The 26,575-nt window shown below is 45.0% G+C and overlaps 1 protein-coding gene across 12 annotated transcripts in view; it reads right to left on the bottom strand.

Moving 5' to 3' along the window:
- LOC119018666 (forkhead box protein B1-like) overlaps positions 1-26,575 on the bottom strand; it is a 64,509-nt gene that overhangs the window by 10,420 nt on the left and 27,514 nt on the right. The window contains exons 4-5 of one of the 12 annotated variants that reach the window (XR_005074816.1): positions 19,698-19,946; positions 19,170-19,582 (exon numbers count right to left, since the gene is read on the bottom strand). The exons of 7 other annotated variants lie outside the window; for them this stretch is intronic. The gene's annotated coding sequence lies outside the window, so the exon portion shown is untranslated. Of the gene's footprint in view, positions 1-6,881; positions 6,974-8,814; positions 8,834-11,063; positions 11,419-19,169; positions 19,947-26,575 lie in introns of those variants that run through there. 4 more of the 12 variants (XR_005074818.1, XR_005074828.1, XR_005074826.1 and 1 more) reach the window with 4 other exon arrangements.

The raw sequence follows: 26,575 nt of genomic DNA, 5'->3' as shown, positions 1-26,575 counted from the left end.
GAAGAGCGGCGGCAGAAGCCGAGCTGCAGCCAGCCGAGTGTGTCGGGTGACGTCCAGAACCACAGAAAATAACTCTTCTGTGGGATTAATCTGGACCCGGGCGGCGCTGAGGAGAAGACGACGATCACTTCCTGTTAATAGTATTCCTGCACGCCGCCAGCACAGCGATCTTGAATTGTTCCGCTCGGTGTCGCCTGAATTAACCCGCCCTCCTCAGAGCGCTGCGAGAGACGAGCTGACGGGATTAAAGCGCCGCTCGTCACATGAAGCACACACTCCACCTGCGACTGTGTGTGTGTGTGTGTTGATGCAGGAACAGCAGCCATGTTTCAGACGACAGCGACGTGAGCGACTCATCACATCATATTTACACATATTTCAGCTTCGTCCCTTCAAACAGAACCACATGACCAGGGCCGGGTCGGTCCGATCACGTCACCGGTGTCGCGCTCGTCCACTCGTGTGTTAAACACGTTCGACTGGCAGCTGGAACGCCGACTTCAGACACACAGACCACAGACAGCCAACAACTGGAGCTCCGACAGGTTTAATGAGAGTCACCGGTTCAGTTTAGACTCGAGCCGGCAGCGTTAGAACCTGGATGCTCCTTAAAACTCCTGCTGAGTCCAAACTCACTGTGACTGTTTGTTCTGAAGGTTAATGTGGAGTATTTAGGAGCTGTGCAAGTGAAGACGACTGTGCCGCGTTATTTTCTGTCTTTTGAGGCTGCAGAGAGTAAAAATAATCTCCAGCGCTCTCTGAACAAACTTTGTGACGGTGACATGACCTGAAAATAAACTCAAACGCTGTTTCAGTGAAACTTCAGCAGCTTCAGGAGGAGACAGACGAGGACGTTTCCACAGTCTGAGTCTGAAGCCGTTTTTATCCTGGGCAGCAAACCGCATATTTGCCCGTCCTTTAGGCGGCTCTGTCCGCGGTTTTAGACAGAGGGCAGCAAACTGGGGGTCTGTTTTGGTCCGCTGATTCTCCTCCTCGGAGGGAACACTTATTTCCGCCTTGTCTGCTATCTAAAAACGAGGCAGAAATGTGCCGGCCTCTGAGTGAGGTGGGCGGAGGTGTCGATGACCTGCACTGTTGTGCGACCCACAGCCGGGGAGTTTTAACACCAGGAAACAGCTGATCACAGCAGTCGGTCCATCACTTCATCCGCAGACATTAAGATGAACAACTGGACAGCTGCAGAGATCCAGGAGATGCAGCGTCTCCTCGGTCTCTGTAGCTGTTTGGCTGTGTTAGCTTGTTGTTGTAGCAGCAAGCTAGGAACCGTCGCTACTTTCAAATTAAAAGCCCCCCGCTAAGAACCCAGTTCTAAATGGGGTGCAGTGTAAAGCTCTTATTTTGAAGACAACTTCATTGTCACTGTTCACAGCCCAACATCGAGCTTCACATCACATCACATGTTTACGTCTACCTCAGAGGCTTTTGGAAAAGGAGGAATATTACGCCTCCGTTTTAGAAAGACAGGCCGGCACATTGCCACCTTTTCTATCTAAAAAGAGCTACTGAGACAGACGGATGAGTTAACATTCAGCGTTTGCGTGAACAGGAAGCTGAAGTGTAAAGAACGTATAAAATATCTCCATGTTCTCAGTCTGTGAATAAAACCCTGGAGATGATCCGTTAACAGTGAGACTTTTTGAGATCGTCCTCCTAAATACAGAAATACATTTAGCTCATAAACTGCAAAATTACACTTTCTCTGATTAAATAAACGATCGGTTCAGATATGTTCAGCTGCTGTCTGAAAGAAGAGCAGGCGATTTGTTTCCAGGATCTTTGGAGGAATCAGAGATTAAAGAAATAAAACTTTGCTCTTTTATGTCTTAAGCACTTTGCTAATTAGCGGAGCGGCAGCGGAGAGAGACGATGAATACATTTTGGTAAATGGAGTCAGATTAATAAAAAGAAAGCAGGAGTGGAAACAACAGGGTGAGTGAACGACCCCCCGGGGAGCCGCGGCCGCTTCATCACGTCGATGAAATGATGCAAGCAGCGGCACATTGTTCTGTCTCCACGTGCTGCTGCTGGAGATCATCAGGCTGCCTCCACATTCACAACAAGACACAACACTGAGATGTTTGTTGAACTAAAATAATAAGTGGACACATTTCAGACACAAAGTTCAGAGTCTGAACACGAGACGGAGCTCAGTCGGACCACAACCAGTGAAAATCCATCTGAGGTGACTGAGACGTTCACACGGCATGTTTGAAAGTTTTCTTCACGTCATGTTTCGTCTCGTTGTCGGACTCTCCTGGAGTTACACTGACAGCAGACCTGGAGTCCACCTGAGGGTTTACACGACTCAACAACCTGCAGAACAACAGTCGAGTTGTTCCTACAGATTATGATGTGGAAATGTTGACTGTTACATCTTTAAGAAACAGTTTCCTTCCTGTTAACTCCTGCTGAACTCACACTTTACATCCTTAACCTGTAGAGTGTAAATCTTTATATCCTCAGGAGGAGGAGAGGAGGACTTTATATCATCAGGAGGAGGAGAGGAGGACTTTATATCATCAGGAGGAGGAGAGGAGGACTTTATATCATCAGGAGGAGGAGAGGAGGACTTTATATCATCAGGAGGAGGAGAGGAGGACTTTATATCATCAGGAGGAGGAGAGGAGGACTTTATATCATCAGGAGGAGGAGAGGAGGACTTTATATCATCAGGAGGAGGAGAGGAGGACTTTATATCATCAGGAGGAGGAGAGGAGGACTTTATATCATCAGGAGGAGGAGAGGAGGACTTTATATCATCAGGAGGAGGAGAGGAGGACTTTATATCATCAGGAGGAGGAGAGGAGGACTTTATATCATCAGGAGGAGGAGAGGAGGACTTTATATCCTCAGGAGGAGGAGAGGAGGACTTTATATCATCAGGAGGAGGAGAGGAGGACTTTATATCCTCAGGAGGAGGAGAGGAGGACTTTATATCCTCAGGAGGAGGAGAGGAGGACTTTATATCCTCAGGAGGAGGAGAGGAGGACTTTATATCCTCAGGAGGAGGAGAGGAGGACTTTATATCCTCAGGAGGAGGAGAGGAGGACTGTATATCATCAGGAGGAGGAGAGGAGGACTTTATATCCTCAGGAGGAGGAGAGGAGGACTTTATATCATCAGGAGGAGAGGAGGACTTTATATCATCAGGAGGAGAGGAGGACTTTATATCATCAGGAGGAGGAGAGGAGGACTTTATATCATCAGGAGGAGGAGAGGAGGACTTTATATTATCAGGAGGAGGAGAGGAGGACTTTATATCATCAGGAGGAGGAGAGGAGGACTTTATATCATCAGGAGGAGGAGAGGAGGACTTTATATCATCAGGAGGAGGAGAGGAGGACTTTATATCATCAGGAGGAGGAGAGGAGGACTTTATATCATCAGGAGGAGGAGAGGAGGACTTTATATTATCAGGAGGAGGAGAGGAGGACTTTATATCATCAGGAGGAGAGGAGGTATCAGAGAGAGAGACTTTATATTATCAGGAGGAGAGGAGGACTTTATATCCTCAGGAGGAGGAGAGGAGGACTTTATATCATCAGGAGGAGGAGAGGAGGACTTTATATCCTCAGGAGGAGGAGAGGAGGACTTTATATCATCAGGAGGAGGAGAGGAGGACTTTATATCCTCAGGAGGAGGAGAGGAGGACTTTATATCCTCAGGAGGAGGAGAGGAGGACTTTATATCCTCAGGAGGAGGAGAGGATGACTGGATTATATTTTTGCGGTTCTTTAATAACAGGCTGAGTTGACGGACCGCGTCAGATGTATGGCGTTCTCTCCGTATTGCTGCAGAGCGCCGCAGCCTCCTGATAACGTGGCGCTCGGCTGTAACGCAGCAGCAGAAGAAGAAGCAGCACATGTTTAATTCATCGACCTGCACGTCCCTCAAGTTAATTCCACCGCGGGCCATGTTTATTTCTGCTTTGTACTTTTGTTTAAAGCCAGTTGTTGACAACTCTTGAACATGTCAAACTATCACCGCTAATAATTGCTTAAGGAGCTGGAACTTTCTGCAAATGTTGGTTCCAGCACAAAACACTCCTCCTCCTCGCCTCCTCGCTCTCTCCTCGCTCCTGAAAGTCTTTCAGATGAATTTTTGATTTTTTCCTCCTCAACGACCGACTCTCAGCAAAAAGATTCCCTCTGTAATTCAAAGCGATGGCTGCGAGAGAGAGAATGAGAAAGAATAATGTAGCACCGCTGCTTCTTCTTCTTCTTCCGAACAGCTTTCATTCTCTTTGTCGTGTTCAGTGGGAAGAAAACTGTCAAGTGCTGCTCTTTTTCTTTCTTTTTTGATTAGTTGGGTTTCTTTTCTCCCTCTCTGACTTTTTGTTCTTGACCCAGGAACCCTAAAGAGGCTCCTTCTTCTTCTGTGGTGGAGTTGGGAATAATAATGTTATGCTGAGGAAGATGAATGGGTACAAGTGTGGCCCCGGGGCGGTATACACCTCTCTCTTTGGGTCAATGCCATTTCTCTTCAGATCGCGTCGCCGCCACTCAACTGGAGCTGCCAGCTGATTAATCCCAATTAGACGGGCTGTCACTTTCCTGCAGAGCAGGAGGGAGGGAGGCAGCGACGGTTTCCTCTCTGACGGAGGCAGAGGAAGAACAGGAAAGAGGATTTTTCCCCGTCTGTGATCTGTCTGTCTCTCTGCAGACAGACAGACAGACGGAGGAATAATGAGTCTCCATCAGAGAAACCGGGCTCGACTCGTCTGACAGCGACGAGGCTCGGCAGCGTTTCGTCTGTCAGCAACAGGAAACATCCACATCACATCGCAGGAAACACGGCGCCCATCTTTGTTCGTCCAGCCGGCGTCAAACTCTCTAAAGAAACCGCCTGATGACACGTTAAAGGTCGAGTGATTTAAGGCCTCAGATTCAGATCAACTATTAATTGATCGTATGAAGGCTGATTAAAGTTCTGATCGCCGCTCAGAATAAAGTCCAGACGGGAGGAAGTGTTCAGTACTCAGTCACATTGTGCCGAACTGATTACTGCTGATCTGCTGAGATACGACATGAGACATGTTACATTAATAATAATAATAATAACAATAATAATAACGATAATGATAATAATAACGATAATAATAATAATAACGATAATAATAACAATAATAATAATAATAATAATTATTATTATTATTGTTATTAAATCCTTCAGAGGAAAAGCAGAGAATCTGAAACCATCTGTGAAGCTGCAACCAGACAACAAAACAAATGGATTTTCATTGACTGATGCTGATCGATGGTTTCAGCCGTAGTTATTCAAACTGTTGAGTAGTTTCATAAATGATCACTGAGCCGTTTGGAACCAGATGATCGATGTTGTCCTTCAGTAATGTTCATCACTGAACGATCATTTCACATTTATCAATAACCTGAACTCATCCAGCAGTAAACTTATCAGCTGACATCAGCTGATCCCCTCGTCACTCGTCTCTCTGACATCGTCTGTTTGAACCCTGAAACTCGTCGGAGCAGCTGCTGTTTCTAACCTGCTGCTGCTCGTCTGCAGAGCGACGCTGTTGTTCGCTCTTTATTTGCTCTGTTGTTTCTCACTTTGTCTTCTTGTAATGAACTAACTGAAGAGCCGGAGCGTCTCCGGCGGCTCAGAGGTTAGCTCTGATGCTCCCTGTTGTTTTTTTGGTTTCTGCAGGCTGTAAACAACAGTTCCACTCACAGTCTTTAAATTACAGCTCATTAAATATTCATGAAGCTTCTTCTGCGAGCGAAGTGTCAACAGGGTGTTTGTCTTTAACCACAGCAATATGGCAAATATTGAAAGCTGCATGTTTTAATGGGAAAATGTGAAAACATGTTTGATACTATAAATGTCTCTGAATACGACGACGGACGGGTGGATGGATGGATGGATGGATGGATGGATGGATGGATGGATGGATCAGCAAGTAAATACAAGGGGACAAGAGAATAAAGGGTCTTCATGGCAGTAATCAGGGATCACTGATCACTCACTCGCTGCTCCGAGGCTCCCAGGACCAAACGACCAGCCAAGAAGATGGACGCCGCGCTCAGAGGTAAATCAGGCGACCGGCTTCTGAGGATGAACCACAACATGACAAACATCCTGCCACAGAGATGGCAGAATTACAAATTTATCACAGGTGACAGTAAACCGTGGCGTGCTGTTCAGAACGACACACTGGAGCGGCATCTTGCTCTGAGCCAATCACAGTCAAGTCTCAGGTGACGTCTCTTCTCACAGGTGAGCTGCGACCAACTGCTCCGGCCTCACAGCCTTCAGTCTGAACACTTTTCAGATTTAAACTATCAGAACAAAGTGCAAACCGAGGCGAGGCCCCTGACAGGTCTCCTGGTCACTGATCTGAACTAATAGACTGAATATTAATGAGCAGTGATTCCTCTCGCTGTAGGCGGGAATCCTCTGGATGTTTCCACGTACAGTCGATGTTTAAATCACTTTATTTAAAGAGATGCAGCCAGAACAGCCATTAAGCAGATTTGAGTCCACCTTAAAGAGGGACGCCATGTCGACTTCATCACTGAGAACAAACAGCACTTTAGGAAACGAGGCGGCGTCCCTGATGAATCTGCCACCGCATCCAGACGGCTCATTTTGGCGGCGTTGGCCCGGCGTTATGGCCGCCATCATCAGATTAATAACCTCCACTCTGGACCGGTGCGGCGATTCAGCCATGGGTTAATTAAACATTTACATATAGATGCCCAGCTATCTATTGTAGTGGGAGATAATTTATACCATCAATATGCACTTTAATCAGAAACTACAGGGGGGCGTATGTTAGCGTGCTCCGTGCTAATTGGCACCACACTGGCTGCTGTTTTGAGTTCACACTCTCAACTCACAGTTTCCTCTGTAATGTGCTTCTCTTCTCTGCTCCATCTTCCTGAGCTGTGCTCTTATTCTGGCGGGACTCTGTTCATCCCCCTCGTGGCCCCTGGATGAACCAAAACATGTTATTTTATACATTAAGCGTCTGTAATTTGTTCATTAAATCCAGATGAATTCTTCATTAAATTGTCATAGCAGCGAGAGTATCAGGGGCTTTTATGGGTCCATACGTGGAGGCTCCAGTAATTAAGAGAAGTTCTGAGGCAGGTTTAAGAGCTTATTAATGAGAGGAGCGTTAAATGTCTTCACACCAATGTGGAGATATGCAACACTTCCTGTTCTGAGCAAAATCTACAAGAAATTGTTATTTCACAACTTATGTATTCTTTGAAATATCAGAGTTCAAAAAAATTCTGAGCGGAGTTTGAAAAAGAGGTTTACGACATTCACGAATTTGCAAGAAAAAAACGGCAGGCAGTACAATTCAGGGAACGAGTGGATATATAATAGTTTATGAATGTGTGATATATATTGGAACTATAAGCCAAAATGCACTTTCCTTGATTATAGCGCCACCTAGTGGAGGAAATTCATGACAACCATAAATTATAACATTTTGCGCCAAGCCTAATGTGTTTGTCAGATGAAATCATGTTTTCATCCATGTTCTCGGAACTGTGACTTAATTAGGAATCGAGCTTCAACAGCAAACACTTGACGTAACAATCACTCGAGGAAAGACGATTAGTGGAAATCGTGTTATAATTAGCACAACGTGTCTGAAAACAATGGAAACCTCCTTAACTTCAACATCTTAGCATTAGCATTTAGCTCTGTGTCCCCTTACAGCCTCACAGAGCTGTTAGCATGGCTGTGGAGTTGACGTGAAAGTTGTGATCAGTAGCTCCGCCCACTGAGCTGTGATTGGTTAACGGGTGGCTGTGAGTCACTTTCTGTCTCTGCTTCATGTTCAGGTGGGTGTTTATTCATGTGAACAGGTGGAGCTGGATGCCGATTAGACACATTTGCAGAATTAATGAGTGTCCCTCCCCTCGCTGTTTGAAGCCGGGCGGAGCGGCTCGTTAAGCTCGTTAACGCCCGAGGAGGGAAGCTGATTGGATGCACAGGGTGGAGGAGTCTCTCTGGACCTTTCTCCTCCTTCCATCCTTCCTTGCTTCTCTACCTTCCCTTTGCTGATCCACATCCCTTTATCCTCACTTCTCCTTGTCTCCTTCTTGTTTTCCTTCTCGTCTGACTCATTTTCTTTCTTTCTCATCCCATTTACTCTTGTCTTAATTCTTCATTGTCTCGCTTTTTTCCTTTTTTTTACGTCCACCTCCACATTTTTCTCCATCTCCTTTCCAGTCACTCTCTCTCCCCTCTACTTCTAAACCTCATCCTCTTGTTTTAACTTCATTTCCTCTCTTCTGATCCCTTTCTTGTTGCTTTACTTTGGATCAGGAGATGATGGGGTCGATCATTAAAGAGGGTTTTGTAGATTTGTTCGTGTACATGCAGCAGAGGGATCGTGGCCCTGAGCGCAGTCTGCCAGGCGTGTGGTTCTGGGCAAACAGGCACCTGTTGTGTCTGGCGGCAGCTTCACTCTGGATGAAACAACAATCTGAGTCCCAGCTGAGTGAAATTATTCATGAAATCAAACACTGTTCAGGCTGTTTACTGTGCAGGAGGACTGAGTGCCGCATCCACACACACCAAACAAACACATGACAAACGATTCAAACACAATGGCTACGACTGATTTACTGTCAGCTGTCAGTCAGAGAGGAAACTAACTGATCATGACGTTGATATGGAGGTTGTTCGAATCTGTTCAGGGTTTGAGAGGAAAGTTGAAACGAGAAATCTTTGGACATAAACACTGAAGAGACTCAACTCAAACTCCCAAAACTCACCGACAAACGTCCAACCAGAGCTCCATATTAGATGCACACTGCAGAGAATTTCACTGTAAAGAAACAGTAAAATAGTATTTTACTGTTGTTTATTTTAACAGTTTATTACAGTTTTTTGGATTACAGTATATGACTGTAGAATAATGGTGGGTTTTTGGGATTACAGTACTTGACGACAGGATAACTGAGTTATGGTAATTTTACAGCGTATCTACCGTAATTCATTTAACAGAATGTTACCGTATTTTGGATTACAGTACAGTACAGTGGGAGAACTGTGGGTTATGGTAATTTTACACAGCTTGACTTTTCCTGTATTTTACTAACGTCTTGCCTTCTGGTGTTTAGAGTGGATCAGAAACACATTCAGTGACAACATGCATTCATCACTGTTCATCTGTCTGTGCTCAGCTGAAGAAAAGTAGCAGGATAATCTAACGGAGGACACGGAGGAGGAGAGTCTCAAAGAGTGGGCAGCACAGCGAGCGCTCACTCTAACGCTGTTTTCAAGGACCAGAAGTCACAGAGCAGAGCACTCTAACACCATCAAACTTATTCAACTGATAACTAATTTCACTTAATAACTCATTTAACTTAATAACTTCTACTAAACTGTCTAAGCTGTGTCTGCCTCAGCTTCTATCATCAACATAGGGTTACAGTGCACATATGAAACCTTACACAACAGATTCTGGATCAGGTTAAAGAAAATACTTTTCAGAAACAAAATGTAAATAACATTTAAAATATAAACTTATGATGGTTACAAGATTCTTACTCTTGTTATGTTGGTTAGAATCTCTCAGACAGCGATCGTGTGTGTGTGTGTGTGTGTGTGTGTGTGTGTGTGTGCTGATGAAATAAAGACCTCTTCTGACAATGAAGATGAATCAGATTGAGACCCTCAGTGTCCCTCCACAGTCTGCTGCCTCCATCACTCCCAGGAGGCGGAGTCACAAACCATCATGACAAACAAAAACAACACATGTCTCCGCCTCCTCGCCTCGCCTCCACCAGGACGCCAAAACAAACACAAACACTTTTTACTATCAAACACCACAGCTCCATCACAGCTCCTCCACACCTCCATCACAACAAGACAGTTAACGTGAGCGAGCGTCTGCAAACAAACACCACGAGGAGACGGATCAGTGAAATACAAACACTGAGAAATAAATCCTGATTTCTCCAAACTTCATTAATACTGAAGCCACTAACTAACAACAGAATATGTTTTAAACTGGCAACAGAAAACTGATCAAAATCCAACAGATCCTCCAAATGAAGTGACCAGAACATCATGACCCGGCCCTGCAGAGCGCCAGAGAGAAGCGTCTTCTGACGGGATGCTGCTGTGGTTAAAGTTCTTCATAATCAGGAGAGGAAGTTCGGACTTGTGCATCCTCTGTTTGTTTCTCTGAAGTGTGGACTTTATCATGTTGTTATCATGGATTTGTTTGGCCATGATAATCGTGTAATTTATCTTTACTGTTATTCTTATTTCTTGTTTTTATCTTTTTTCTTTATCTCTTATTTGTGCTCTTCATGTTGTTGTGATCGTGTGTTTCTGTCTCTTCATGTTTCAGTCGGATGTTCTCTCGTCTCTGCAACATCACCTGACTTCCTCCTTTGCTCACTAGAGGGCTCTGAACCAACACAAACACTTTACAGACTTCTGTCAGGGTGTGTTCAACTGCAGAGCCACATTAAACATTCACCTGGAACCAGACAGAACCAGCTGGTTGTCACTGCAGCAGTAACAGCACCAGGTCCGCTCTGTCGATTCTCCTCAACACGAATATTATAATAATATATTCCATCAGATAAGAAAACAACTAGAGAAAATGAAAAACACATTTTTATGTTGTTGAGTTTGTGGTGAGAAATCCCAAATAAAGGTGGTAATAATTAGTTATCTTATAAAAACCTTCAACTTAATCATCACTGTTTTACAGAGGTCCAAAAATTAGGAATTTAAAAATATATATATTTCACATTCAATTCTATTAAAGATGCCGATACTAAAAACATGATATATAACATTTACTCTAATAAAAGCATTACAATAAAACTAGAAATAAATATGTTTTGAGTAGTAAATACATCAGCTGCTGTGTGATTTAAGATAAAATCAATTATTTATTATAATAATATGATTTATGTATTTATAACAAAAATATAAATGTTACAGATTATTTCAAAAATAAAATCGCACAATTGTTTTTCGGTGAACTGTTTGTGTTTTAACAAAATAATTCATCATCATCAGGAGACACTGAGACAGAACTGGGCCTCATTAAATCAGAACCTCTGGCCTTCGTTATTCCTTGTGTGTGTCTCTTCAGTTTGTCCCTGACGAGCTTCCGTACGCTCGCGTGTCGGTCCTGCAGCAGAGTCACAGTCCAAGTTTCTCCTCTCGTAAACAACCTCGATGAGACAAACTGCTTGAGAAGCTGCTTGCTGTTAATTTATGGAGCTCAATAGATATTTAATGTAGCATGTTATGATACTCAGCTTTTATTACTCCACTTAATTGTTTTTTTGTCCTTTGTTTTCTTTAGCGAGCGGTCAGCAGACAGTCAGCAGCTCACAGCTGCACGAGTCGCTGCTGGACGGCCACAGATCATCAGCAATCTGTCTACAGTGAAACACAAAGAAATATAGATGATAAATAGCTGCAGAAACATCAGAGCCGTCCTGAATTTAGATGTTTGTAATGTTTAGTTCTGATCTGATGTGTATTTTTTGTCTGTTGATTACTTCATGTGACGTGGCTTCATTATCTCACTTGGATTTAATTAATTCTTTTATTTTCAGAGGGAGCGTCAGACTGCAGGCAGCTCAGTGAGGAGGGGGCTGCGTTTGTCACACTGCGCTTTAATTAAGATTAATTGTACCTGTGAAGAGTCTCTGCTGGTGTTTAGCCCGGACGCTGCCGGCTAAACGCCGTCATACCCACTCGTCAAACGCTGGAGGGTCGGTGCAAATAATGATGAGCGGGATTTATATTTATATATTTCATTTTTTCTCATCACTACAAAATCTGACAAATAAAAAGTTAAATTAAGAAAAAAAGCTTTAATTTAAAGCTAAACTGAACAACACACAAACAAAAAAAGACGATTCTTACACGACACAACTTGTCCGATAATCTTGATGTTCTGAAGTTTTGTTCTGTATTGCAGTAAAACACTGATATCTGTCTGTACGTCTGTGTGAACTGCACTCGGACCTGTAACTCATTCAGCAAGTCTTTTGTTTGAGGCTATTTTCAACTAAATGTTCACAGCAGGCTGAAAAAACAAGCTTGAAGTTCTCATGGAGACAAAATGAGTTTGTCTTGATCTGTGTCTCCACAACGGCACTGTACAGGTGATCTCAAAGGTTTTTCAAAGTTGGTGTATTCCTGGAAAACAATTATAAACGTTGCTGATGACTCATCCTGCGCCCTCCTGACCCCAACTTTGTTTCATGTGGGTGAAACTGGATCAAATGTTCTGGTTCTCTGCTGTCGTTGGCATTAACCCTTCCAACAAACACCTCCTGACGGCGGCCGTGTGCAGCCTCCGTGAACGATGGAGGCCGTTTACAGAACGGAATGATTTATGGAGCTTCCTGATGGATCACTGAGACTCTGAGTCTGAGTCCTGAGACTAATATATTGAGTCAAACATGAAAACAGTTCATATTCATCCTGACATCAACGTTGTTCATATGACCTGCATCACTCTCCTCCGTCCACTCATATAGAGAACGATATATAAAGATATTTTGCAGATGAACACGCGGATAGAAAATGACTTTAAATTGCTTTGAACAACAACAAATGTAATGGATGTTATTTCAAAGTTACATAATTTATTCTCGTTTCTGATCCACAACTTGTTAATACAGAAAAAATAAAAAATCCTAAAGAAGGAATTAAAGGTGGTCTTAAATCTAAAAGAAGATTTATATTTAAAAAAAAAAAACATCATAAGCAAAATCTTATAATATTGACGTTTTTATAACATTGTTCTTTTTTTTAATTTTACTTCTTTAAAAGGAAATTTCCTGCGTCTGTTTCGAGCGAGTGAGCCGTCACCGCAGCTCATTTCCCACTGAGGATAAACGGGCCGGAGACGGAACATTTCCCATGAGTCCGTCTGTCTGTCACGGATGGAGCGGCGGCTCTAAGCAGACCCGTCCCATCTTAATCTGTTCTGCATGCTAAGCAGAGCGCCGCCCCCTCCTCCTCCTTAGATTGTTATAAATGCTGTTTATGGTCTTGCTATGACAACTGTGAAGGGCACGACGGAGGATTTATCACAGGATTATCTCCTCAACCAATGAATAGACGGGACGGGTTGTAAATGACCCTGCAGGGTAATAAAAGGAGATGCTGCTCTGCCGGGACAATAAGAGGAGGAGGTGTTGTTATTATTAATAATAATAATATTAATACGATAGACAGACAGATAGACTCACTTCCATTCAGTCGTGTTTGTTTGTGTGCTGTATTTAAGTTTTTATTGATTTTAAAGAAAGAGCTGCAGATGGCAGCAGGCAGGTCTGTACATTACTTCAGGGCTACAGGAGGAAGACGATTAGAGGACATGATGTAGAAATGTGATGAGGAAGTTAAATCAACATTTACAGGAGGTAGAATCCACCAAGCAGAGACTCCAATCTTTAATCTGTTTGTTGTTCCCTGACGCCTTCAAACATACACATTTATACTGACTATATCAGAAACGCACCTTAATAAACATAAATCAGGAGTCTCGACAGCAGTGTCAAATCTGTCAAATCCCACCACATGTTTCTGACAAATATTATGTGGGACAGAAAAATGTTTGTGACCATTAAAGGTCCCATATTATACTATTTTTCATCAATTTCACACAGCTGCCAGAGGTCCAACAACACTGTCAGACCTGTCTCCATCACATCTTTACACAGACCTGTCTCCATCACGTCTTTACACAGACCTGTCTCCATCACGTCTTTACACAGACCTGTCTCCATCACGTCTTTACACAGACCTGTCTCCATCTTTACACAGACCTGTCTCGATCACATCTTTACACAGACCCGTCTCCATCACATCTTTACACAGACCTGTCTCCATCACGTCTTTACACAGACCTGTCTCCATCTTTACACAGACCTGTCTCGATCACATCTTTACACAGACCTGTCTCCATCACGTCTTTACACAGACCTGTCTCCATCTTTACACAGACCTGTCTCGATCACATCTTTACACAGACCCGTCTCCATCACATCTTTACACAGACCTGTCTCCATCATGTCTTTACACAGACCTGTCTCCATCACGTCTTTACACAGACCTGTCTCCATCACATCTTTACACAGACCTGTCTCCATCACATCTTTACACAGACCCGTCTCCATCACATCTTTACACAGACCCGTCTCCATCTTTACACAGACCCGTCTCCATCTTTACACAGACCTGTCTCCACCAACGCTACATTGCTTGATTACCTCACACACTGCACAGCTCGACGGTGAACTAATCACACTTCTAGTAAAAGCTAATTCTGAAACTGTGACTAACAAAAAGGTGATTCAAAGAAGCACAATTATAATTTGCAGTAAGCAGCACTCACACCAAATGTGTTAGAGAAGGATAAAATAATCAGAAAATTGGATTCACAAAGGTAGACTGGGTTTGTTATTAGTTAACTGTCCCTCATTCCAGGACGAAACAGGTTATCATCAGGAAGAACAACACGGTAACTCAACGTTAACATGCTAGGTTAGCGGCTAACACTGGTTCGCAGTAGACTGAGCACAGACACACCCACTTTGGTTTGCAGTCTGTTGGAGCAAACCAAAGTAAAGAGCTCCGTCAGCAGCTTCAGTGTCTGAACACGCTGCTGATCTGAACACTGAAACATTCACTGAAAAGCCTCAATACCGAAAAATAGGTCAGGAAAACAAAGCTGTCTTCTGCCAAATGTCGAACATTTTAATGAGCCAAGAAAACAGTCCCATGTTTGACTTGTTATCTGGAGCATATGGCGGCTGGAAGGCGTGGCCCCACAGTCCCCCAATACTAACGTCCCCGGGCCCCTGAGAGCCTCAGGGTGTCAGTTTTTAGAGCTCTGCCACTACAAAGACAGCAGGACTGCCAGTCACATGTGAACCATTCTGTTAAACTGGGTTCACGTCTACACATGTAAACACCAAAACCTGCCAACACAGCGACACTTTCAGACCGGTACCTCGTTCTCACGACAAGATTCAGCTGCTGACAGCACGATCTGTGTTTCTATCCTCACTCCTGCAATCCTTCTTTCACTGGGACAGAAAACCTGACAGTGAACATCTTCAGTCCCCGAACCTCCTCAGATATTTGTAGGGCAACCTCAAAGACACAAAGCCTTCTCCTCAAAGACACACTGAACCAACTCAACCTCTCACAGAACCTCCTGAATAACCCCTAGAACCTGAAACTGAGAACCTTCTGAAGAACAATTGGACCCTCCTGAGACATGAACTGAACCTCCTCAAAGACACTGTTGCAACTTAAACACTCATTAAAATACGTCTTCAAAAACCTAAAGAACATTCTCAGGGACACCTACAATGTTTGAAACATCTCTGAATCCAACTTGTAGACGTCCAAGAGCATTTCAAACACCCACAGAACACCTGGGAGGACACCTGGAACCTCCTCAAACATTCTTAACACCTCCCATAATAAAGCTAAAACCTACACCATGGTCTCTGGACTCTACCACCTACTCATAGTCATCTAAAATCCCTCCAACCACCAACAGAACATCGACACAAGATGTCACGAAGAACCTCCTCTTGGACCCTGGGTAGCTCCTCGGAGACACATCGAACACCTCCTTCATCTAGAACGCCAGCAAAAAAAAAAATCACAGAATGTACTCGCAAACATCTAAAATGCTTTCAGAGATCCAAAACCTGTTCAAACACCCACAGAACTTGCTCAACGACACGTAAAGCCTCCAGAACCACCAACAGAACCCCAAAAGAACCTCAACAACAACCAAGAACCTGGCGAAGGAGCCAGTGTACCATCCAAAAGTCTCCTTCCCCCAAACATCTTGAACCGTGAACCTGGTCTCTGGAGCTGTTTCAGGATGTTCCGATAATGTTTGTGATTTTTCTCTGCATGGTTCTGTTTGTGAGGACACTTTGTTCTGTCAGTTTCACAGTATGACACCAGTATGACACCAGTATGGGACATTAAAGATGCCCCTTAATTTCTTTTCACGTGTTTCATTGCCTAAACAGAAAATCCCCAGATTTAACACCCCTGCTGTGACGGCTGAAACTCCATCAGAGCATCAGCAGAATAAAGAATAAGTGTGAGATGTAAATGCAGATTAAACAGACAGACTGTAAACTAGCAGCCGTGGAAAGAAACAATGCAGCCGACTCCCTGGAGACTGCAGCCTAATCCTCGCAAACGCTTAAACTCCCCATTAAATATTTAATGAGCACAAAGAGGGAACCGACTGTGTAAAGTGAAACAGAGACAGACACCGCGGCAGCGTCCATGTTTAACAAAGATGCTGCTGAGGACGGGGAGCTGGAGAGGAGGGGCGTCCCCTGAGAACCAACAACCATCCAGAGACCCGGCGTGAGGGGAGACGGCAGGACGTCTGCAGGAGGAAGTGCTATTATGTTCAGAATCGGTGGCATATTGTCAACGTATCAGCACACTTTCTGTGATTTGTTCATTTTAAACAGGGGGCGGCCTGATGGGAGGGTCAGGGTCCCAGAAAGGATCCCAGAAACATTACAGGGACGAGATGAGAATACTTCAGGCTGCAGCGTCTCTGTGATCCTCCACCATGCTCCTCTGGTCATGAAGGTGACACCATGTTACAGTAAAGTAGCTGAAGCAGAGTATAAACCTTACAGCTCGGACAGGAAGAGGCGACAATAGTGTGGACTAAACTACAATCTGTCTGATGCAGCACCATGGATTCATCTCCACACACCGACTTTTCTTACAAATACCATCTTTAAGCTTCAAACTGTGGCGCTCCACCTGCTGCTCTCACGTCTCTGCAGTCGAGCCAGCACCAAGATGTTAGATTCAACTCTTACAGTAACGGGAGGTGATGTGAGTTCAGGTCTCAGGAGGAAAAACCTTCGTCCCTCTTATCAAAGTGCCTCCTGCCAACACAAACATATAAATGTCTGTTTTTCCTTCCTGTCAAACCAGCGATTCTGAATAAATCCTCCAAATTAAATGACTCAGTGTGTCGCTTCCCTCCAGATCCACACACAGTGGACCCAACTGGAACCAGAACTTCAACCTTCAGTTTCAGGAGTCAGAAAACTTTACTAAAAATCCCACTGACATAAAATCATAAAGAACTACGACTCCCATCTCACCCAACAGTATGTTGTGTGTCAGCCCACATGTTCCTATATGATCAGTAATTATTTCAGTTATATCGTAATATTAATGTCTTAGTTGTTTCAGTACTTCGGGTTGTTTTCGGCCTTTACTGAACACCATTTCCCAGAAGCCCTGAACTGTTACAGGTTAAATATCACAGCTTGATCTGAGATGCAGACCTTCACACACTTTGTGCTGATCAGTTAATTCATCTGTCTGGTGTCTGGAACACGTTCGTCCTGACGTTCTAACGGGTCGGGCCGGTCATGTTGGGCACCACCAACATTTCTGTACGATGTGGGTTTTCAGACTGTTCTCATTCAAAACCAGCTGCTGCTGAGAATCTCTCTGGGCTGAGGAGAAGCAGACGCAGCAGACTCGTCGTGATGTTAAAGCATTTTGGACTGGCTGGTTTAAATCCTCCGCGGCGCCACGTGGTCCATCTCACTTTGAGGCGCTGGGCGACGTGGCGTGCGTCCCCGTGTCACTCGCCGCATGCTTTATAGCCGACAGTAAAACATTTTAGTGCTGCAGAAATTGGGCTGTTATTAAAATAGCGGGCCCGTATCTGTCACAGGGAGACGTGCAGTTATCTTTTTGTGACGCCGAGACATATTTTATCATAATCTGCCGAGGCCGAGCGGGGCCTTGTACACATCATTGGCTTTTCCTGCTCGGTTAGATTGTGAAGGTCAGAGTTCCTGCAGCCTTTTATGGCTGTTTAACTTTAAAGACTGATTGTGAGCCGGCAGCCGAGCACATTCATTTCCACCCGTCAGTCAGTCGGCTGCCAACCGAAGCGCGACAGGACGTCAGAGGAGAATAAAAACAGAGTTTTATAAGATCTAACAGCCGACAACCAGTCGATGTTCAAACAGATGAGAATGTTACAGTAAGACACCTGATCACCACCTGAAGTTTTCCTCTGCAGCTCAACATGATTTATCATCTCACCAGATCTCGTCTTCATGAGGTTCTGATTCTGTCGCCACGACTCAGGCCAGCAGGCAACCCACAACACTGACGACAAACTCAAAATGACAAAGACAAAATGAAACAATTTGACAGGAATTAATTCTCAGTCATAATCAGAAGACATTCAGTCAAAATGATGAAGTGAAAAATGAAATGTATTGTCTAGAACGTAGAGTGCCTACCTCCACCAAGGACAGATACCAGCCACCTAAACATACTCGATCTCTTTCATCGAGAGCTTTTAAACCCCCCTCTGAAATATGTTATATTAGTTCTGATAATTACATAAATTAAATCACTTTGTCAACAGCAGCTTCGTCACATCACAGTCCACAAACCGCTGCTGAATCTCAAGGCTGAAATTTCACCCAGCAAACATTTTAATCACAGAGATGAATCAGCCGGGGTCAAAGTTCAGCTAATTCAAACTCGCAGTGTAAAGACGACTGTTAGAACTGATTCATCTGCTGTCAGTGTCCAATTAAAACTCTGAGTGAAACAGCTGCTTTACACAGAAAAACACCGTCAACAACGATCTGCATCATGTTTCTGTCATACAGGAAGTGATGTCAGGATTACAGACAGACTCAGTGAGAACACGTATGAAACATTTGGACTTTGTGTGCTGAACGTCAGCAGCTGCAGGCGGTGAGACGCTCGGTCACAAACTCAGATTAAATCAGATTCATGTGAAATCTGAAGATGAATGTGAAGAAGACGAGACTGAGACGAGTCCTCTCTGCAGGAAACAGGTCACAGGAAGTACAGTGATGTCATCAGTGTGATTTCAAAATAAGAGCCTTTCTTCACGTTAACACCACTGAGGTGACTGCAGGGTGCTTTTACTCTCATTAAACATCTTAAATGATTTTTTTATTTTGTTTTTTATGTCGTTTCTATCAGACATTTATTATCACGTAAACACAACTTCACTTTAAATGGTAGTGAACACGGTTTGAACTCAAAGTGGAATTAAAGAACTGATAAAAACTAATACTGACAGATTGACGACCTCAGAGTGTGAACGTGTTGTTTTATTATGAAGTATGAAAACTTTTGAGTCTCAGATGTTTTTCAGGTTTAATTGCTCTGTAAAGTTTAGGGACATAAACATGGACGTTTCCTGAGAATGACCTTTCTTTTAAAATGTAGTTTATTTGTTTAGAGATAAACCCACAAAAATCTATTGAAAGTGTTTCAATTGCAATCACTTCTCTGCCTCTGAGCTCAGCTGGACGTCAGAGCCACACAGCTCCAGACCAAAGTGCACTTTATAAAAGAGATGGTTCAAACTGAACTGGAATCAGTAACAGTGACCATCAGGTCTGTGTTAACTCGTCAGTGATGAGATTTAAGCTGCTCTTTACTTTGGACGGTGTGTCGACACTCGTCTCCTCCGGGACTGATATGAGTGTTGTGTAGTTTTGACCTGGAACACAAGAAGGGCACATTCTCATTGTCCGATAACACTCGACAGCTTTTACACTCATGCTTGAAATTTGTTTGGAAGTCCTTGAGGGTAAAAACTGCCAGAGAGAAAAGACCTGCGGCTGCAAACAGTCTCAGCCTCCAGAAAAGCCAAGAAGAAGAATGACCCTGGCAGGAGGACGTGGAGTGTGTGTGTGTGTGGTCCCTTCAGTCGCCAGGCGATGTGGTGGGGAAACTGTCAGCCGGCTGGACGGCGGCTGAATCCCGGCGAGCGGGGTGGGAGGAGGAGGAGGGCCACGCCATTCTTCAGTGCTGACACCCTCATTGAGACTCGGGGCAGCCGTGAAATAAAAGCTGCGAGGAGGCTGAAAGAAAGAAAGAGACGGCTCCGGTAGTTTATTTTGTCCAAACAAAACGTGAGTCCCACTTGTGGAAAAAAGTGATTGAACCGCGCTTTGTGTGCAGCTGAATGGCTGAGAGCAAATACGGCTGGAAGTGCTCTGTTAGTTTTACTGATTTTAACTGTGAGAAGTGACCAAAGACGGCTGAGAGGACACGAGACGGCGTCCAACAACCACATGTCCTCCCGACTCGCTGAGGGAAGTCACTGAATAATCGTTTGAGTGAAGACGCAGACATCTTGTCTGTTCAGACGCCTGAACTGAAACAAACAGGATCTGCTCCATGTGCTCGCCTTCAGAACAAGCCGTTAGCTAAAGAGGTAAATTAGCTAATCTGAATCAACACGGAGGAAAACGTAGATTTGGACGACACACACACACGCGTGTCACGCCGGCAGGTTTTCTGTTCTCTGCAGGTAACATGCAACAGTTTGCACATCAACACAACAGCCTGACGCGTCTCTGTGACTCTGCAGGTGACTCTGATGTGACCGGACTCATCCGGACTGAGTCAGTTTGGTTGAGGGACATTAAACTTTGAGTCTGAGCAAATAAACTCTCTGGTGATTCATCGCTGCATCCGTCTGTCCCGCCGTATTAGACTATTGATCATCTGTTCATTTACTTACTGACGTGTGTTCCTCTGTGCTATAGGTTAGAAAATGTCTCCTGAATTAACAGCGCTGATCACACGTCTGAGTCTGGTGGTGTCGTGTGAATTTCAGGCCGGTCCGGATTGATTACTGACGAACACATGAGTGAGCAGCAGAACTGTTCAGCAGTCAGTGTTTTCTGTCAGTGTTACAACATGAACCAGAGCAGGTTAGAGATGTTCAAGTGTTTCAACAGGCCGTCCTTCAATTGCACTTTAGAAAAGTGATTAAAAAGCTACAGAGGAGGTGTCTGAATGCAGGCGGAGACAATTAAAAGAGTCTCACGAGTGCATTAAGACGAATCAGTGGTGAATTAGCACTTCAGAGGAACACAATGGCCTCTGTTTCCTTTCTTTTCTCTCCCGCGCTGCCTTTCACCCCTCCGGAGCAGAAACCACCGGAGTCCTTTCACTCGTCCTCCTCTCCCTCCCCTCGTCGTGTCTTTCAGGCTCAGCAGAAAGAAAGGAGCTGAATTGGGCCTAATCTTCTCCTTGTACATGTGAATGTGACTGTGTGCGGCCCGGATCGTCCTCCTCGCCGGGTGAAAAGGCTGCAGGTGCAGGACAGCGGCTCGTAAACACAGAGACAAAAAGAAAGTAAAGAAAGAAAGAAGGGGAAAAGGCTGCAGCTTTGATGGCGCATGCCTGCTCCTGGACGCTCTTCTGTGGTTGCTGGGCCCAATTTACAACACACCAACCGTCCAGCGCCACCACAGACCCACCAGCACCACGACCCGCTCCAGGTGTGGAGCGGGTCGGGGGCCTTCTTTAGTAAATCTAACTGTTCGTCTCAACTTCTGATCTTTTAAATCTCAGATCCAGTTGAGCGATCTGTTCAGTGCCGATCGCCTCAGTTCAGCCTGAAGAATCAGATTCTGGCGGCTGCTCACCTGAAGCCGGAGGACGGGCCGCTCTGTCAGAACACTGCTGATTGATGGTTCACCTGCGAGGGAACTTCGACTCGTTGACCCACGCTGCTCGGAGGTGTGAACGCTGCTGCCGGAGACACGAGCTTCAAAGCTGCTCGGTCACACTTCAAAGTCAGCAACAAGGCCTCTGATTGGCTCTGTGGCTGGCGTGACCAACTGATGTGTCTCACTGTGATCTGATTGGACTGTTTCAAGACTTCAAATACTAATTCCAGTTTGGAGGCATCGCAGCAGGTTTGACTTTCTGCCAGCAGCCAGAGATTAAATCTACGTCAGTCAGACATTTCACTTAAATCTCAAACTCAAACTCACACAAGGTTTTCACTGATGAGAGCTGACGACAGGTGAGAGGTGACGACAGGTGAGAGGTCAGGCCGTGAGATACTAAATGTCTGAGAGGCTAAACTGAACTGTTAAAGGAGAAAAGTGAGCGAGGAGACAAAGCTCCTCATTGGCTGATTAACAAACTGCATAATGAAACGCTCTTTGTTTCCATGACTGAATAAACAAACTGACCTTAAAGAACAGCACACTGTGTTACCTAGATGTGGCGGACCCTGCCACCTCTCTAGCTTCAGACACTGTTCTGAGACCTTATTTTCCTCTGAGAACAGTTTGTTTATTCACTCTTGGAGACAATTGTTAAAAAATGTTAAAAATATGAGTTTGAATTTCTTGTTTGATCTAAACTGAACTGAGTCTAAAATTCTGGTATCAGGCTGGTTTTTGTCACACAGACCTGGCAACCCTGCTTCTGGTTAGAAATCTCCTGCAAACAAATAATTCAATTGTCTTTTATCATCATGTTATTTCAAAGCATTCAGCTCATAGACACATTCAATGTTTTTTCACTAACATCAGGGTGGAGATAAAACTGAGCTGCTGGACAGCCTGAAGAGAACGACAGCTTGATTTAAAACTAGCAGTTCTGAGGCGCTGCGGTCACATTCAGTTCATTGTCCATGTTAGCCTAATAGCTTCAGGAGCTAAACCGTACCGTTAGCCTGATAGCTTCAGGAGCTAAATTGTAATGTTTGTCAACCTGAACTCAACTGTAAATTTGATATAATAATAACATCTGGCTGATCTGATCAGCTGTTCGTGGTTTGGCATCACAGGTTTGTGTTTGAACATCCTGCCATTCTGAGAAATCCACAACATACAGTTCATCAGGTCCAGGGCATGTTTAGCGTAAGTTAGCATAAAGACTGGAAGCGGGGGAAAACTCCACCAAAACAGAAAAAATCCACCTTTCAACAGTTCCAAAGCCGCCGTGATTTACGGCCCATCTATCCACAGACAGAAACAGAAATGCAGCATTGTCAGGACTTAGCGCTCCCAGGGCCTCCAGTCTCTCAGCTAAGCTAAGCTAAAGTCTGTCTGTGTCTCTGCTGAGACTCGTCTCTCGGTCTCCCTTCGGCGCTGTCAGGCAGATCACCAAGAACACAATCTGTCGCTGCGCCGACCGGCTGCCAGCGCCTGAATAAATCATCCGTCTCAGCTAGAGGTGAATCTGTTTGATTTCATGTGTGACCCAAATAACGAGGCTTCCCCCTGCACGTGTGTGTGTGTGTGTGTGTGTGTGTGTTACTGATGCACTGACAATGCTGTCAGTCTGAGCGGGTCAACACACCTGGTTTTAACTTGTCTGACACTTCTCGGTTCTGGTAAATAAGAATACTGTAAACAGGTGGGTTTAAGTTAATTGATCAAGCTGGAAAGTTTGTAAAGTCTGTCAATAACCTGAATTTATCTATTTTTTTATGGAAAGACGACTGTAGATGTATCGAGCTGTCAAGCTGCTGATTCTCAAATATTATCTCAGCAAAAATTCACAATTACTTAATAACTTAGTGAAAAATGTTGTGTTCATCTGTAAATGTAAAGATTGTTCTGCACTGACGAACTGCAAACAGTTTGAGTGATTAACCAGCCTGATCGTTACATGAGACGCACGGCAAGAAACAGAACCAGGAAATTAAAAGAGACCTGAGAATAAAATATGAAGACATGGAAATATTATAAAAAGAATAAAAATAAAGTCTTAATGAAACAGAGCTGCAGATTTAAGCAGCTGCAGAAGTTTAAACGAGTCAAAGAGATGCGACTCAACTTCATCTGTCAGTGAGACGTTTCTCTTCTTCAGCTCTGAAGTTTGAAATTGATTTTTGAGTCTCTGGTCGGTCCACGGGTCAGAGACGTTGTCTTCATATCAGACTGGGAGTCAGTGAGCCAGCTGCAGGTGGAGTCAGAACCAGCTGGCTGGGAGAAAACACAACAGAACTTTAACCTTTCACTTGTGTTCTGTTCTAAACGAACGGAGCTCTCGTCCAGCACCGGGCCTCGTGTCTGACCCGGGCCTCATCTCTGACCCGGGCTGTTTATCAGTTTGTTGATTCTGATGCTTATTAGCCTCGGTGGTCTCAGAACGCTGGCACAGCAGCAGGTTCCTCCCCCGCATGTCTGACAATTAGTCGTGGGTGAAGGGGGGGAGGAGGTGAAGCTGCTGAGCACAGCACTGCCTGGGAACAGGAGGAGGGGGAGGAGGGGGAGGAGGAGGAGGGGGAGGAGGAGGAGGAGGAGGAGGAGGAGGAGGAGGAGGAGGAGGAGGAGGAGGAGGAGGAGGGGGAGGAGGGGGAGGAGGAGGGGGCTTTTATTACCAATGAATTAGAGTCGTTTTCTTTTCACACGCCCACAAACAAAACCCCACCTCCACCACCTCTGCAATCCCACTGCCCTCTAAATAGTTTGTGGCAGGCAGCTCCACCCTCCCATAACGCACCTGTGTATGATGAGGAGGGGGAGGAGAGGGGTGGGGCCGGCTGTCACTCCCTGCAGCCGTCAGGTGGGTTCAGGTGAACTGCTGAACTCAGAGCCAGAGACGCAGCAGCTGATCTCAGAGCTGCAGGAACGCAACGAGCAATGAGTAACGAGTCAACGCGTGAAATCAGTGGAGCTGGTCACCATGGCAACACCATACTGATGTAGTGAAGACAGTATCAATACATTCATCAATAGGCGAGTCCATCAGCCCGGCACTGATCCGATCACATTCTGGTGCTGATCAGGATGAACTGTCTCCCAGGAGTACTGAATGGATCTTGATCTTGGCTGGTATCTGTGAGCGTAAACAATCATGAGTGGGTCCAAACATAAGTCCTGACCCAGCAGATTGAAATCTATCTGGATTAGATTGTTGGGCCTTGGCGGAGGTATGCGCTCTACTGAGTGTTGTACTAGTTTCTAATTTAAAACTCTACAAACAAAGCTTGATGAGTTTAAAGGATACCTCTCTACTTGTATTAAAGTTTTGACGGGTTGTCTACAAACTTTTGGCCACTGAGGTTCTGTTTACGTAACAGACAACAGAACATTAAGTCTGCTGCAGAACCCGACGGTCGAACCCGAGTAAAAGATACTGTGTTCAAATGTTTCTCACATGAAGAGTAATCGAGTAAAAGTATCTGATATTAATGTACTAAAAGTGACTCTTAGCTGTCACATGTTACTGACACATGTTGTTCTGATCCGATGTGTCTCTTTTAAACCTGACTGCTGAATATTTCTACACTTCCTGCCGGGCTGGCGTTGTATTTCCCATCAGCCCCTGCTGCAGAGCGCCTGCAGGTCGTCCTTCAGCAGTTGGTTGTTGTTGGGCTGTTAAAGCTGCTCCTGTATTTGGAGAATGTGTCGGTGATAACAGACTCTGTCAGCTTTAACGACCTCTGTGTATTTTCGCCTCCAGCTTTGTGTTTTTTTCTCGTGTTCGACGACTTTAATTTACGGCCCATTCAGGAATCTTATCTGCAGCAGGCGACCATAAACTAACACCTAACCACGACACTTCAAAGCTGCCGCGAGAGGCCGAGGCGCCAAACACCAGCCCAGCGCTCTGAGGGGAACGCGAGCAGATGGATGAGGTGTCGTAGATTATTGTTGGGAGGAAAGAAACATTTACTGACAGAACGGACCGGAGCTGGAGGGATCCTGCAGATGGGATGAGGCCACAGCCGCCCCGAGGAGGGCAGGAAAACCAGCTTCCACATCAGGACACACAGAGGTCAATCAACACCCGAGGACAGCCCAGGCCCGGGCCCAGGCCCGGGCCCAGGCACAGGAGTTTCACCTCAACGGGTCACTCAGACATGAGCAGGAGCTTCATCATCGATATCCAGATCAGATCCTCTGAAACAAGGTGACTTGAGAGTGGAGCGGTTTACAACATGTTTGTCCTCACAGTGAGTTTAAAACATCGTCTGTAAACCAGCAAGCAGAAATATAACAAGACTTTAAAAGACCTGTGATTGGTCGGTTGGGACGGCTCTCCTGCAGGTGTCTGATGAGGTGTGGTGGACCAGAACAACTGGACCAGCCAGGACGGAGGACCAACAGCCGAGGTTACACATCGGACAATATTTTTTCATCCTGATGACAAATTCTGAATCAACTGTTCACACAGATGTTACGTTTTTGGTCTTTTTGGTTCGGCTGGCTGTGGAGTTTCTGTCCATCCAGCATCTGCTGATGCAGTTTTAAAGAGGCTAACTGAAAACAGAAACTTGAAATCAGAGAGAAGATGAGTCCTGCAGCTTCTGACCCTCCGAGCAGACGAGACCAGCCGACATCTAACAGACGGATCATCAGAGTGTTTTCTAGTGACGATGTCATTATTTTTGATAAAGTGCCGACTCTCACACATGACTCGTCGCATCTCTTCTCTTTTCGGTCTCCTCTGCAGCACGGCGGCTCATTGGACAGCTGCTGGTGGAAACACTGAGACAGAACCAGACAGGAAGTGTGCTGCAAAACCAAAACTAGGAGCTAAGAGAGGCTAAAAGGCTCCGTGAGATGTGTTGTTCCTCTTCAGTCTCACCTCCTGCTCCGACTCTTTCACTGTGTTTCATCACCATGAAGTCATCCATCAGTGTAAATAACCCATGATGCCGTGTGGCTGGCGGGGGCGGGACGCTCTGTGCGCCGCCGTGTCATCATCATCACTGTTCTGGTGTTCT

Source organism: Acanthopagrus latus, chromosome 4, assembly GCF_904848185.1.
Source record: "Acanthopagrus latus isolate v.2019 chromosome 4, fAcaLat1.1, whole genome shotgun sequence".
NCBI lineage: Eukaryota > Metazoa > Chordata > Actinopteri > Spariformes > Sparidae > Acanthopagrus > Acanthopagrus latus.
This window is presented reverse-complemented; position numbering and strand designations above follow the sequence as displayed.